Below are 17,087 nucleotides of genomic sequence, written 5' to 3'. Positions count from 1 at the left end.
TTTCAGGGTTTACTGGGTTTTACACGATTCTTTTTGTGTGGTGTGGTGTACTAAAATAAACATTGTCACGTGTGTGTAGCTTTCTTCTTCTCACTGCTGATTCCTGATTGTTTAGAGGACAATTACTTGAGTCGCCCCCTATCGTTTCAAAGAATAGTACAACGGCGAGCGCGTCAAGTATAAACGCCTCGTCCGTTTGGGGAGGTGCGCGCGCAGTCTGCGGAGACTCGCGCTGCGGAGCCAGGCGAAAGTATAAACAAGGCTTAAAGGCTGAATTATACTTCTGCGTCGGACCTACACCGGAGCCTATACGCTGTAGGCAACACGTTGGTTTTCATTTATACTTCTGCGTCGTTGTCCGCGTTGACGCACGCAGGGGGAGCATGTGAAACCTGAGGGAGAGGTCCTAGCAGACCAATCACAGCACTTGCGTCCGCGTAGAGTTGACGCGTTGTTACATTTTTGGAGAGGTGCACATCAGGGTACACCGAAGGGTACGCGCGCTACACACAGCCTACGACGTAGCTACGGCGTAAGTTCGACGCAGAAGTATAAATTGGGCTTAAGGCGGGGCTACAGATTAGGTGTCCCTAAAGAACGTAAAGTTTAATAAAAGACTGATTGCCCACTTAATATTTTAGTTATTTTCTGCAAGTAAGGGCCTTGACCTTAAATAAACCTCCCAGTTTGAAGCACTAAATTAAATTTAGTAATGTTTGTGAAACAAGTATAATGGCTATCATTCGCAAAAGCTGTGTTTAGGGAGAATTGCTTGCTCACATGCACATTTGTCGGATTCTCCCTATAGTGAACTTCATTAGTGAACTTATGAACTTCATTTGTCCAAATTTGGCTTGATTGCTTAAGATGAACAGATTGAATTTAGGCTTTATTCACATATAAACATTAATCATCTAATGCAAGATGCACATCAGTTAAATGCAAGCTTAAGCATGTTCGCTTGATGTGCGAGAACCAACGAGGTTAATTCTCGTGTTTACGCAGCACGTTTTAGCTTCTGCAAGAACCAATGAGGTTTGTTCTAATGTTAAGCAGCACGTTTGAGCTTCTGCAAGAACCAATGACGTTTGTTCTTGCATGTTCAGTTGAGCTTCTGTTTTTGTTCACTGATCAAAGTTTGTGAGAAAGAATAAATTACTAATGACTAAATTAAAACGGTTCATTATATAACGAGATCAAGTCTCCAGAAAAAGTGGACTAGACTGCTCAATTAATTTGGATTAGAGTTTTACGATCACTTAGGTAACTTTTTGCATAGTAGAGGGTTGAATCTTCATTTGTATTCCGAAGATGAACGGAACCTATGGTTTTGGAATGACATGAGGGCAATTAATGATATAATTTAAATTTTTTGGTGAACTAACCCTTTAAGGGACCGTTCACATATGCAGAGCTGCCAACTCTCACGCATTCACCGTGAGACACACGCAATTGACACTTTTCACACGCTCTCACGCCACACATCCAATTTCTCACGCACAGAAAAATCGCGAAGCAAAGAGGACACGGAGACCGACAGACTAGACAGAGCAGGTTACTTATGATATAAAAGAGACTGTAGATGGTTCGCACTCTGAAAAACTAGACAAGTCTCTTTGTCTAGTTTTTCAGAGTGCGAACCATCTACAGTCTCTTCTACATTTTATTGGTTTTCACGCACCTGGACTTACAACTAGCCTTCATCTGAGCGCAACAATATTTCCTTGTCTACTTATGATATAAAAAAATCTCAGTTCTCAGATTCTGTCACTTTTATTACGAAATTCAAACAATAAATACCGTTTTGGCGCTTGTAAATGTGACGCGAAAGATCCGCACGTGAACAGATCATCTCTAGCTAATAGTAATTAAACACGAATGAACTGTTAAAAGATACAGTACAACTTACCGAAATGCATATTCCTCATACATAGTGCTACTGCTACACGATTAATCACCGCAATCGCGATGTCAAACCTACGCGATTATATGACGCAAAATGCTGCGATTTTATATTAAATAAAAAAATTAGCGCTGTTAACGCAATTAACGCAGCATCTGTTAATTTTTGGCATCCTTTGGCTAGTATTACATGATCCCGCTCTTATTCATGCAAACGCATTTAAACCATTCATGCGCTGGAGAACAATTATGTCACATAACATTTACCTCAGGAAAGCCATTTGATGACCATAATATAGGCTATAGCACGTTAGTTGGCTAGAAAAAAAAGAGCTATAGAGAGTATTTTGCTAAATATAATATGTACTATTACATATTTATTATATTTTTACTTATATCATTAAATAAAGTTGTTATAATAAAAAACGCATTATATTTAATTTGAGTTATTTTTAACCTTAAAGTCCACGTGAACCGGAAGTTGCAAACGACTTTTCTCCAGTGCTGTGACGTATTTCCCAGTGAAACGGAATACTGAACAGAGGGCAGGGTTTTACTCTAGCGCTCCTCCTCTCCATCTCTCGCTCATTACAGACTAACGATTTGAGGGGAGTGGTTAAGCGTTTCCCAACCCAAGTCCTCAAACCTACGTCATCAGAGAAGGGACGCCATTCCAGACCAGAAGTAACTTTTCAGACTTTGATTAAAGATTACGACGGCAAACAATTTTTTTCTGTGTTTTAACTTGCACGGATTAATTGTTCACCACAAGACTAGTAATATGCGCTAACAAAGTAAATAGGGTCAATTTTGATTTCGGTTGGACTTTAAATAATACTGCCAGCTGATTGGGCTCTCTGTATGTTTACAGCATTTGGTGAGTTGTTTTTTTCTTGAGAAAAATTAATGCCTATCCTGTGTAGCCTACCTAATATTTATCCAAATGAGTCAATATTAAATCAAAACACAATTATTTAATTTAATTGAAATAATAAAAAAGCACAGCTTACCAGAAATTGTACCATATAAACATTGTAACATGTCACTAAACCTAATAAATTTCAGTTTAGTTACTAAAATGTTTTGACAATCACAATACACTTATTGTGATGCACTTTTTTTTTTTTTTTTTTACTCACTCATTAACTGCCACCTACTGGTGGTTATAATTTCACATTTAAAGTATCTTTTATTTTTTAAATAATTTCAAAATAATCAATTTAACATCTTAGGTTTAAAACAAAATATTTATGCCTTTGTAGGTTAAATGCATTAATTTCCCTATGAGCTGCACTACACAGTCTGTGTAACTGCATCCAAATGCCACTTCAGATGCAGCTTCAGTCTTTTCTCTGCATTGCAAAGATGAATTTTGTTGATACTGATTTCATTTGATTGGTAACGGCCCTATTGTGTCTTATTACTCAAATTACATTTATTGATTAAATGTAAGAAAGAATTTGACACAAAAGATGATGCATACATTTAATTAGGTTAATTAATAAAGTATTTTATAAAGGTAAAAATGCCCATAAAAAGGTAAAAATCTATTTAAACTTATTGGAAAAGATCATTTCTGTCATTGCTGCAAACTAACCACCACACCGAATATGAAGAATATCAAAAACTTTATGTAAAGGTACCAACACAAACACACTCAGCAAAATATTGGCTTATCGTTAGAGATATAATTTTGTTCATATCACACACTCCTAATATGTACAAATAGTGCATAAAACTAAAACCATGCAAACCAGCTCCACAAAAAGGAAAAGTCACATGACAAGACAGGAGTAATGAAAGACAAGGTAAAATGAAAGTGAAAGCACTGCAGTCATCTTTTACTTTAGGTTATAGCAAATACTTCAATGAGGAAAAATTGTGCGCAGCTTCACCAGCTAAATGCCAACTTCCCTTCAATCCAGACTTCAGGAGCCATCATCAATACAGCTGTCTGGTTTATTGTAAAGGGAAGAAAGGTTAAAGGTAGCTAAACTCAACTGAAGGGACCACACAAAGTCTAGGGTATCATTCAATTGCCTTTTTTATTCCATACTGCCAGGAGCCAGAGCCAGACAGATGAGTGGATAAAACCCCCTAAAGAGTGCGAGTCATTTTTGGATGTCTAAGACCAAAATGGTTGAGGCTGGAAAACGTGCCTCTTAGGCACCGAATTCCAGGCTTGTGACACATTTTACTTGAGTTGTAAACAGAGGAACACTAACTAGGGCTGTGCTCAGAATATCGATACAACGATACATCGTCATGAACTCCTGACGATGCGCGTATCGATACAGCAGCTTCCGTATCGATACTGTTGTGCTTATGTAGCCAAATCAGGGCTCGAATTTCGGCGCGGGTATTGCGCATAATTTTAATCATTCCTGCACTTTAGCATGTAGATTGTATGAGTAAATTAATCCACACAGACTATACAATCAGATCAGTCAATTTAAAACTTCACAAAGAGCGTGAAGCCTTGTTTGTACTTTCGCCTGGCTCCGCAGCGCAAGTCTCCGCTGCCTGCACGCGCACCTCCCCAAACGGACGAGGCGTTTATACTCGACGCGCTCACAAACAGATTGCGAGTAACAAAAGTTATTTTTCGCGGATTATATCACTTTAACAAACAAAAACACGCAAAATTATGTCAAACATTTCGGTCTTGTTGAGTATCCTCTAAACACAGTCGGTTATGTCTTCAGCATTAACGCATGATGGGACAGTATAATGAAATCAGGATCCGTGCACTAGCTCTTAAAGGGACAGAAGCCATATGTGTCTGTCATTTAATATTGTTGTCAAAACAACAAAAGATAGTTTTAATTTGAAGAATTTGGATTAATAGCATATGTATTTAATTTAATCAGGACTAAAATACTACTGTTTTATTTTGCATTTGATTACTTTATTAAGTTTCTAGTATTTCTGAATACTAGTGCTAGACCTATTCAAAAAGTTTTCTCTTTATTGGTAGGCTATCTTTATTCTATTGTATTTATTTGCGCTACTGAAGGAAAAGCCATTTTAAGCTTTTTTGTGACAAGTTTTTTATTTCATTTAACTCTTCGTTTTTTATGACAAAAACTAAATGGTTTTTCAGTGATCACAACTGTTATAACACTGGTTATAAAATAAGCATATATTACTGTTACTAAACTCTGAAATTCCAAATTGATCCATATCGTGATACGTATCGTATCGTGGCTTTAGTATCGTGATGCGTATCGTATCGTGACATTGTTGGTGATACACAGCCCTAACACTAACATACAGTAGGGTGTTGGCCTAGTTGTATTAAGTAATGAAGAACTTGGTCTGAGATGGCGAGATTCACTTGGTTTCAATTAAAACATCTTTATTCTTTCAACCCCAACCTCTGACATCCATTCACACCCCCATCACCAGGCCATCTGCCTCCCAAATACATAAGCCAATTGCTGCTTTCCTCTGATATTCCCAAATGTGCAACCAAGCAATCACTGCACTGAGCCGGAGCCCCTGAGGGATGAGTTAAGTCAATATCTTTTCAATAAATTGGTGAGGGGCATTCTTAAAGCAGTGAAGAAAGCAGTCTTATATGATACCTCACAGCTCCACAGTTACCAGGACATTCACTTGATCTGCTGTTCCTGCAGCTTCATTCCTTTCTTTGTTAAACACCCCCATCAAGGCTGGTCTTGTTTCAACCAATGGTGTCCTTGGTGGCATTTCCTCTTATGAATATGTAGTTACTAAGTGGAAGTTAAATGATCAAGTCTTCCTCCACTGATGCTCAAGTATCTAACTGTTTCTGTTGAAAGACTCTGTTGTGCTTTGACCCCAAAAGCTTCTGACTTGCTCAGTTTAATGCCGTTTTCACAAAATCTCATGGATCTACGGTTTCAAGGCCCACAAAACATCATGCATAGCGAAGGAATGAGTAATTTGTGATGTGGATCACACAAGAATGAAGTTTCCATTAAGATAGCTGCTGATGGCAAGTTTAAAGCTCAACCCTTAAAGCCTGACATATGAAACGGTCAGAACATTTAGATAAAATATAAAATAGTGGAAAGGTGTCGGGACTTCCCTATTCTCAGAATCAGAATAACTTAAAACTTTATAGTTATTGTCACTGGTGTGAACAGGCCTTTAGTAAGATCATATCGAAATGATTAGTCTTATGATAAAAGCCTGTAGTTTTTATTGTGGAGGCAAGGCATCTAATGCAATGAAATATAAATGATAATAGAGATGTAGAAATAAATGTTCCTATAAAAAAACTCATATTTTATACTATACTATAACATGGTCTTTCTAAAAATATGGATAATAGAGCAACCCTAAGCTACTTCAGTCCAGTAAATGCTCATCTTGAATTATTACTAACATAGGTTGTTTACTTCATTCAATATTTCACAGCAAAAAGACATGCACATGACCTTAAGGTAGATATTTTTTACAATTATACTAAAAGGCCTTTTTACTTGCTAAAAATGTATGAATTATCAATCAGGAGGAGAGGGCATCTAGAATGTTTTTGAGCAAAATAGAAGGCATCTAGAATGTTTTTGAGCAAAGTATTGTTGATAATTTAGCAGCTTTCATGCATCAAATATAACAGAATGTAAAGGGTTAAATCACAAGCATATGCTTGAGAAGTCAATATGGTGGGGAATAAGCATGCAGTACTACTGTGTGCATCTTGCATGTGGTAAAGTGGAAGTTGTGGCTGCTCGTTTGCATGCACAGATTTTAATGTTTTGATTGATTTATCTGTAATAGTCATGTGAGCCATCACCTTTGGCTAACCTACCTCTGCACAACCAAGAATAGGACACTGGATAACTAGTGTCTTCCTCATGACTGCGAACTTGCCTTTCAGCTTTAAAATGCAATAATATAACTACCAAGTTGAGGTCGTGTGGATGCTACAAACATTATTTAACAAGTCAAACCATTTCCCAAATTCAACCAATTTTGCCGACAAAATTAGTCATTTATTGAAATGGGCTGGTCAAGTGGGCCCTGTGAGGTGGCCTCCAAACCCCCTTTCTTCCCCCAAATTCTGCCTCCGGCAATCATCTTTTCGCAATGTCTACACTAAACCTGCCCATATTAATGCTGACCTGTGTGAGAGAACAAGAAAACGGGTTTTGTTTGCGTGATTTGTCGTTGCTCATGGCAGTGCTAACATTAGCTAGACTATTCTTTTCTCTTCATACACTAACGTTACAGCAGCAGCACATTGATTAACCGTTAACATACCTGTCTCCGCCGGTCCCGTCACTCTCTTCAGGAATATCGTTTATTCCGTCCAGAGGGTCTGAGTCCTGGTCCTTTGTATTGTGTTGGAGCGTGTGTGTGTATGTGTGTGAGAGAGGCCGGCTGTGGATTACAAAAGCTCGTGCTATGCTAGTCCCAGCTAGCCGAGCGGTTAGCGACCCACAAAACCTCCTCCACAAAAGAGAGAGAAGCCCTTTTCTCCCTCTCTCTGTCGTTTTCGTTGCGTTTATCTCTGTCTGGTCGCGCGGCCGGTGTGAGGTGAGCAGTAACGGGCGGTTGGCGGTGTCTCGTGCGCTCGAGAGAGGGCCCCGCTCGCGCCGCGGCCTGTCGCACAATCAAAGATGGCAGAGCGCCAATCCACGAGAGCCTGACGTCACCGCGTACAGGCGCTGCGCAGCGTCAGCGACCACACACGCGCATTTAACATGTAAGACACGGCAGATGGCGCCCTTTATACTGTTCTATCTATTAAAAAACGATCAAACTATTTTCTCTTTCCTGTAATAATACAAATATCAGATTCATTTTTCAATCCAATCATAAAATCTCTCCTAGAGGGAATTCTTTTTGGAATACACTGATATTAATTGGAAAGAAAGAGGCATGATTAAACCCACATACATTTTGTTTAGGCCTACTGAATAAAGTTAAATAGGTGCACTTTTAAAATACTTCACAATAGGCCTATCTACCCATGTAAAGCGTCCTTATCAAAATTCATGGAAATTGACAACAAAGGCTCTTTTTGTACTGTACACGAGCCGACTTTTGATTTACAACTGTGATTATCTTTAACATTGCGGTCTGATGTTTGTTCTTTTCTTTTTGCCCCAAGAAATGTTAATCATGAATTATAGTTATATGTTCTTTCACATACAGAAGCAAAATGCTTGAATATGTGGTGAACATCTACATTTTGCATGGTGTATATTACATCCATAAACAAAAATTTGTGTAAACAAAAAAATCTTACTTAGCCTACATGTAATTTATTCAGATGGAGTCGTTGGAGAAGTCCTTAAAGTTGATTAATAACAAAAATAATGAAATTCTTTATAATGTAATGTCCACACTATGCTTCACCAAATTCAGTGAATCCTGAATGCGTCCCTAGGGAAAAGGAAGAAATATTGCTTTTATATTTTTTTTCATTCAGATTGTTTACTAGCCTATGTGATATCTGTCCCTTGAAGCATTCTTTCTGTATGTTGAAACCAGCTATATGACTCATTTTGTTGAAATATAATAAAATACTGTTCTATCTGTTCTAAATTTCTACACAAAACTGTCAGTGTACATAGGCTAACCACTAATTAATCAAAAACTCATGTTAGTCTTTTTTTTTTTTTTTTTTTTTTTTGACAATGTTCTCCAAATAGGTGCTGTAGTCCTTGGTCTCCTGGAAGAAATTAATGAAATTTGGCTTGGACCCTGACCATTTCTTTTGTGTATGTAGGTTTTATAATTATCAAACATTTTATAAATTTAATAAATAAATAAATAAATTCAATTAACTGTTGAGAAATAAAAATATTATTATTATTTTCATTGGAACTTTACATACTATATCACAATTATTAATCTTGAATATGTCTTTTTTCCTGTTAATACGATTTTTAACATCCACCTCCCAAAAATGCATTTGGACACAATAAGCTTTTATGAGTAGCTGTTTCACCTATTATAATCTATCTCTGGTTATTTGCATAGTATGTCGTTCAAGGAATAGCTCTCCCTAAATAATTCTGTCAAGTCCATATGATTTCCTTTTTACTGTGGAACACAAAATATGTTTGGCAGAATGATGGCACTGCTCTTTTCCATATAACCAGGACATTTCACAAAGATTCACTGTTAATTGTATTGTTTTATTTTTCTTATCAATACAACAAATGATAGGGTAATTTGTTCATAATAATACAGTAACATTTTGATATTAATTTGATAATATTAAAATTGAGTATGCTCAATGGTTAAAAATAGCATGTGTAGTGCTGAAAAATATTCATACCTTTCTTTTAATGATCAAAAAGTTTTCATTTATTAAATTTATATTTTTTACATTTTTAATTTGCAAATGCAATGATAGCGGAAGTTATTCAGGTATAATTTACATTATGTAAGAATCTCACATACTTTTTCTCAGTTTACCCTAATTGAAGTACACTTGTTATAATGTCAGATTTCATAAAGTATTACGTTTCTGATATGATCACTTTGTGGTCACTGGCAATGGTACAAAAGCCCTGATCTTGTCGAGGAGCGATGAAGGGTCTGCTATGAGTGAGTGCAGACTGGCCCTGCTGTAATACAGAGCAGAGAGCAGCGCTGCAACAGACACTGAGAATAAGAGTGAATACGAGGAGCGCTGTGACTGCGGCTCCGGTGCACAGCGTGTTTTCAGGGGCTCTGTGACTCGATCCCACTGAGTCAGGATGGCCTGCCGGGCACCTTCCCATCGCCCTGGTCCATGCAAGCGAAACTGGTATGGAGTGCAGGGCCCAAAGATGATGTTCAGAGCCAGTCTAGGGTCTGTCAGGAGCAGCTTCAGGATAGATGGACGGACACCCACTTGTTTAGCCAATTCATCCATGTAGGGGATGTAGTCCACCTGGATGGTGTGTCTCTGGGCGGCCACATACCTGCATGACAGTATGATTAAGAGTCATCAAGATACACTTAAATGACATTTCTACATAACTGTAGAAATTGTGTAAATGCTGTTTTATATAGTCATGTGAGGTGAAGTGTGGAGAACCTTTGAGTTATTTCATTCTCTTTTGCTTTAATGTCCTTCATCATTGCACTCATTGGAGGCAGTTTGCACAATCCTATCGAGCATATCACAGTTTGTTACGTACAAAAACGTTTTATGGGTGATTTCATACTGTAATTTCAGAACTCAAAACTGCCAATCCAAAAAGAAAATTAATTGAAAATACAATACATCTTAAGATCTAGTAAAATTAGTTAGTTTAATTATACAGGTAAAAACAGAGAAAGGGGGGAAAATGGTCATTAAAATTAGATTACAATGTTTTAAGGTGCAAGAAACCTTTAGTAATATTGTAAGAAGATTTATTATTATCATCATCTTTAAAGCAACTGTATGTAGTTTTGCTTAAATATTGCTAATGTTTTTATTTAATTTCAAACATCCAATCCCTTAGCGCTGTGGTTCTCAATTCCAGTCCTCGTGACCCACTGCTCTGCACATTTTGTATGTCTCTCTTATCTGACACACTCAGTTTAGTTCATGGAGTTTTGATTTGATTTGATGTGATTTATTAGACAGTAACAAAAATAAATGCATAACATTATACATTAATCAGAACTGTCGAGGATAACACAAAAAAGTTACAAACTTATTTCCATTGTGGTCCTCGTAAATGAGTCTCTCCAAATGAGCTGATGATCTGGTTCAGGTGTGTTAAATAAGGGAGACATACAAAATGTGCAGAGCGGGTCACAAGGACTGGAATTGAGAACCACTGCCGCTTAGCACACAATGTATGTGTGAAATTAAATGTTGGCGACACGATAGGCCACACAGCACACAATAGACAATGGAGAGCATAGACTATTATAAGATAGCAGAGATACAGTAGGTTTGCGAGATTGCAAACTTTCAAAAGCTTACCTGCTATGAGATGCATTTATTTGCATGGAAACATTGCTGTCTTTCATAATTAACACTTGCAGGGAGGTAAGACTACAACTAACATCAAGACAGTATAAAAATAGCATGAAATTCAGTGATAGTAGCATGCTAACGTAACCTGAGCCAAAAACAATCGCAACTTATATAAAAATTTAATTGGGAATTGGGAACTTATGATCGAAAAACATCCTTGGTTACTAACGTAACCTCAGTTCCCTGAGATACTGGGATTCACGAGTATTGATTTGCTAGACGAGATGGGAAAAACTTTTTTTCAGAATACTAAAGCCTTATAAAATCACGCAGTGAAACTGCACAAGCCTATGGCTGTAAAATCTGGTGAAGGTGGACAGCGAGGACCAGCCGGCCGCCGCACAGATGTCACCAATGGATACTCCACTGGACCACGCCCAGGAAGAGGCCATGCCTCTGATGGAGTGAGCTCTTACTCTGATGGGGCACTGAAGGCCCATAGAAGTGTAAGCTAGCGCAATGGCATCCACTGTCCAGCGGGATAATCTTTGCTTCGTGACCGGATGGATGCCCTTTGCGGCCTCCAAAGCACACAAAGAGCTGCTCTGAATGTCTGAACTGGGCAGAGCACTCGATATATACTCTTAAGGCCCAGAAAGGGCAGAGTAAGTGCAACTTTCGCTCATCTTCCAAAACGGGAAGAGCAGCAAGAGTAATGACCTGTGCTTGGAGTAGAAAGCATTTTAGGCACATAGCCGTGTCTTGGTTTGAGGACAACTTTACAGTTGTTATGCCCAAACTCAAGGCATGAGCGTGCCCCTTATCCAACAGCTCCTAAAGGGAAGACAGTACCTGTTAAAATTCACAGGACGTCGGGTCTTTACTCCAGACTGCGCACCAGTCGGAGAAGACTGATCATTTTAAGGGCATAGAGGCGTCTAGTGGACAGGGCTCTAGCCTCAGAAATAGTGTTTAGGACTCTCGAGGGGAGGTTCATAGGCTCCGGTCAAGTGGTCAGAGATGAAGAACCCACATCTCTAGATCGCCAGCACGTCCCTGTCCTTTGAGAAATATATTGGGCGGTAAGAATTGTCTTCTGAGTCGAAGAAGTCAACCTCTGCCATTCCAAAGACCCTCCAGATCATGTGAACCGTCTGGGGATGGAATGTCCACTCTTCTGTGGACACATTGCCCCGGGATAGCATGTCCGCCCCTTGGTTCAGTCTTCCCAGCATGTGCGATGCTCTCAGTGAGTGCAGATTACGTTGTGGCGTCTCACTCACCTCGATCTGAGTCCACCTTGATGGTTTATGTAGGACGCCACTGCAATGTTGTCCGAGCGGACTAAGATGTGATGTCCTTTCAGGTCTGGTGGGAAGGTTCTGAGGACTCAACCAGGAGCCGGAAGTCGGCCTGCCCTCGTCCAGAGCTCCCCATTCGTCTCATGCTTGAGAGAAAGAGAACGGTGGAGAATGAGGGGAGGAGCCGCAGTGATAGCGTCAGTCTTTGATGAACGTGGCTTGGCGTGGGCATGGCCCCGGCAAGTGACATGCTCAGAGGAGCGGCATTTTAAAACAAACACTGCGAAAAGACGCTCTTTTAGATAGAAATATGCTCTATGCTCATGAGATGAATGAACGTCATTCTCAGTTGTCGAGCTGTCAGCGCTGTACTCAGCTGCAGTGCCCTCAGCGCTGTGCTCACTCTTACAGTACGGGCAGCACTGGGGCATCCCCTTGCTGCAGGGAGAGTGAGACACTTGGGATATGGACCGGCGTGAGCTCACTTAGTCCCGTTCACTTAGCCCTGCGACTCCATTGTTTCTGCTTCTCATGTTTTGAGAGAAAGAGAACGGTGGAGAATGAGGGGAGGACCGTGGAGGAGGGGACCGTAAGCGCAGCAAGACGAGACTCGTGCTCTCGCAGTGAGAGCGTCCGTCTTTGATGAATGCGGCTTGTGGGGGCAGGCCCGGCAAGCGGCATGCTCAGAGAAATGCTGCATTTTTAAACAAACGCTGGAGAAAATAAGCTCTTTTAGAGAATATGCTCTCTAAGACTCACCTGATAGTTGCAGGAGAGGAGCTTCATTCTCAGCCGCTTTTATGAGTAGCTTTATCAAGCCACTGAGTCAGCTTGATCCACTGCAAGCTCGGCGTCTCACAGAATTGAATTTTACGAAGCTCTCAAGCAGGACCAATGACAACAAATGCTGACCACTGTCAGCATTTGTTGCCATTGGTCCAACAAAACCCGATGGTGTCTATTGATGCTGGTCGGTGTCTGTCGGTGGCCTTTAGTCTCTACCGTGATGTCCATACTGAAAATACTCCTTTGCTAAAGATATGTTGGTGTAACATATTGTGTGACATACTGCTGTAAAGGAATCCACCCTTTTCATGGAATTTAGTGGCGTTTATTGGGGAGCTTTGCAAAGAAAATGCCATTCGCCTTATAAGAAGTCAGTGAACCATCAATGATTTTGAAACTGATATTACAATGTTAAAAACTTACATACAGTTGCTTTAATGGATGAGTAATGCACATGATTGAGTAAGATCACCCTGTATTTGTAGGAGGTCAGGAGGTCATGTTTAATACCTTTAAAAACACGTGTGGCCCAGCGCGCTTGCATCTCAGAGATGGGCGTAATGGCTCCCAGAGGCTGGATCAGACCAATCACGGCTAAAGTTGGGCGCTCTAATGCTGGGGGATACACATATTTGTACAGGGATACCTTGTTCTTTGAGACAGGAATTATATGTGAAGACAGAAAGGGGAACGAGAAAGTGTATCCTGTGGCAAACACCACCAGATCAATGTCATCCTCAACTGTGCCATTCTCAAAAACCACACTTGATCCACGAAACTCTTGCACATTCGGCTTGACAGAGACGGTACCGGAGAGGATCCGGTTTGGTCAATCATCGTTGACCATGGGATGTTGGCTGAAAATTCTGTCAGGTGAAAAAAATACACATATACAAAACAAAACTATAGAACACAATATAATATTGAAAAGAGTATGCCGTATTTAACACTGACCAACATCATCAGAGTCTTGTTCACATACCTGTGCACAGGCTGCAGCCCATAGAGCTTGTGGTTGAACCGTTTATTGAGTTGATTCTCTCCCAATTTGTTAGAATATCCAACAGGCAACAATCCAAGTAACCACATTAGTGCTCTGTTATTAAACATCATATCGAAAGGAACACCTTTGTCTCCTACACGATTCAATATCCAAGATCCCTTTCGGGTGCTCAGATAAACCTGAAATTAAAGAGACAGTTTACCTAAAACTCTAAAATTCTGTCATGATTTACTCACCATCATTGTGCTCTAAATCATTTTCTTCTTAATTACTTTTGTTCTTCTGTGGAACACTCAAGGAGAAATTCTGAAGACGCTCTTTTCCATACAATGGCAATGAATGTGGACTGCAGCTTACAGCTTTCAAAAACTGACAGAAAGCATAATAAACGTTTTCATATGACTGGTGCGCAAGATTTTCTGTGAAAAAAAATATTTTTTAAATTTCATACAAAGCTATGACTTCAGAATACTTTCAATATAGCAAACGAGTCAAACGAATTATATATATGTTTATGATACTTTTTCGGGACTTGTGTTATGTGTCAGTTTTAAAGCATTAAAGTCCTTCTTATATTTGCATTTAATCATTTAGCAAGTGCTTTTATCCAAAGCTACTTACAACTAAGAAAAACAAAAGAAGCAATCAAACCAACAATAGGGCAACAATGTGTAAGCGCTGTGACTAGTCCCAGTTAGTCTAGCACAGTAAATGTAGCAAGGTTTTTTTATTGTTTATTTTGCTAACACTTTATTTTAGGGTCCAATTCTCACTATTACTAGTTGCTTATTAGCTTGCATATTACTAATATATTGGCTGTGTATTAGTACTTATAAAGCACATATTAATACCTTATTCTGCATGACCATATTCTACATCCCTTAATCCTCAATACCTAAACTTAAACACTACAAAAACTACCTTACTAACTATTAATAAGCAGTAAATTAGGAATTTATTGAGGCAAAAGTAATAGTTAATAGTGTTCCCGATGCTAATGTTTTACCTTTATTTTATTGTAATAGATATATAGTAAGAGTTAGTGTTAATGGGTCAAGTGACGAAAAGATGCATCTTCAGCAGTTTCTTGAAAATGGCTAAAGACTCGGCAGCTCAGGTTGAGATCGGTGGGTGATTCCACCAGCTTGGAACAGTCAGGGTAAAGGTCTGTGAAAGTGATTTTGTGCCTCTTTGAGATGGCACCACAAACTGCCGTTCACTTACAGAATGCAAGCTTCTGGAGGGCACATAAGTTTAGTGTGTTTAAGTATAGGGGTGCAGAGCCAGTGGTTATTCTGAAGGCAAACATCAGTGCTTTGAATGCGAGCAGCAATTGGCAACCAGTGCAAATTGATGAAGAGAGATGTGATGTGTGCTCTCTTCGGCTCGGCAAAGACCACTGTTGCTGCCGCATTCTTGATCAGTTTTTACAGAGCGCTTTATTGCAGTGCATGTAAAACCACCTTTTTGTGTTTTGTCGAAAATAATTGTTAGGAACATCATAAAGATGTCAAGGATTTTCATTTTTGGACAAGGTATTCTTTTAAAGTAAAATAAATGTATTGTTTATTATAAATTATAACAATGTGATTGGTGGGTATTTTACAAAGAAAAATGGAAAAATATATGAAGGCTTTAATAAGAGTATAATAATTCATACACTATAATTATTTATACTGTATTTGTGGCATATCACCTGTTTGGCCATTCTGCTCAGCTCTACAGCAATATCTCCTCCAGAGTTCCCAATGCCAATCACAACTACCCTCTTCCCTCGCCATTCTTCAGGGTTTTTGTAGTCACGGCTGTGGAAGAATTTCCCCTTAAACGTGTCTATCCCTAAAGAGAAGATTTGAATAAGCAGCCACTATTATATGGAAAAGATATATACATATATGACTAGTTCATCATCCATGAGACTGTGGAAGGCACAAGCTGATACAGGTACATGCCATCTGCTAGCAATCACAACATTTACTATATGGCAAAAGCTGCGTATCTGTGTATGCATTAGCAGTAGCACGTCTGTCTGACTTTCTGTCTGTCTGTCTGTCTGTCTGTCTGTCTGTCTGTCTGTCTGTCTGTCTATCTATCTATCTATCTATCTATCTATCTATCTATCTATCTATCTATCTATCTATCTATCTATCTATCTGTCTGTCTGTCTGTCTGTCTGTCTGTCTGTCTGTCTGTCTGTCTGTCTGTCGAATTATGGCAGTTCTGAAGGCAAAAATGGGTCCAACCTATTAGCAAGGTGTACCAAATAAACTGGCTGTATATATATATATATATATATATATATATATATATATATATATATATATATATATATATATATATATATATATTTATATATATGTATACGGTCAAAACAAAAATGATTCAGACACCAGATATAATTTTTGATATTTTTTTTACAAGTGGGTGCAGGACAATAGTTAATTTATGTAAGTGAGGATAGCAAAATAAAGTAAACTGTGACATATTATACCCAGAAATTCTTCATACAGTGGACTACCAGTAAAATTTATAAAAATTTGGAACCAAAAATTATTCAGACACTTTGACCTGACCATGTTTTGCTTAAATGTTTTTTCTTTGATTGCTAATGCGACCTTTTAACACCACAGACTGAACAAAATTAAGCATTGCTTGGTAATTGGTTGACCTAAATTGGTATTATCTAATTGTATACTTACATTTCACAGCTGACAACTGACAGCTATTCAATCTAATTCATTTATGAGACAGTCTAAAACTGATTTGATAACTCTGAGTTCTTGTCATATTTTATTACCATTATAAAATACTATACTAATAAACTATAGCGAAAAACTGTGATAATGTGAGAAATGTTGAAGGTGTCTGAATAAATTTTGGTTTGACTGTATATACTGTATATATATATATATATATATATATATATATATATATATATATATATATATATATATATATATATATATATATAAACACAAAGTGTATAATTGCATATTCTATATTTTGATGCTGAATCATTCTTTGCAAGCTCTGTAAACTTTTTTTTTTTTTTTAAAGTGTGAGAGATGTTCCTCTTAATTTTACAACAGTGTTGTGAGGCCTAATAACTCTTGTACAACTAAAGCTCACTATGAGTGTCCCAGTTTGGCTTTTATTGACTTTATGTTGTTGCACTTTGCACATAGACTGTGTT

The 17,087-nt window shown here is 38.4% G+C and overlaps 1 pseudogene across 1 annotated transcript in view; it reads right to left on the bottom strand.

Moving 5' to 3' along the window:
* Positions 1–9,382: 9,382 nt before the first annotated feature.
* The window catches only part of LOC308698713 (flavin-containing monooxygenase 5-like), an 8,505-nt pseudogene continuing 800 nt past the window's right edge, over positions 9,383–17,087 (bottom strand). The window contains exons 4-8 of the transcript in view: positions 15,591–15,733; positions 13,874–14,073; positions 13,402–13,757; positions 9,929–10,001; positions 9,383–9,812 (exon numbers count right to left, since the gene is read on the bottom strand). The product of the transcript in view is annotated as a flavin-containing monooxygenase 5-like (transcript). The remainder of the gene's footprint in view (positions 9,813–9,928; positions 10,002–13,401; positions 13,758–13,873; positions 14,074–15,590; positions 15,734–17,087) is intronic.

This window comes from Scardinius erythrophthalmus, assembly GCF_964197995.2.
Source record: "Scardinius erythrophthalmus genome assembly, chromosome: 11".
Taxonomy (NCBI): Eukaryota; Metazoa; Chordata; class Actinopteri; order Cypriniformes; family Leuciscidae; genus Scardinius; species Scardinius erythrophthalmus.
This window is presented reverse-complemented; position numbering and strand designations above follow the sequence as displayed.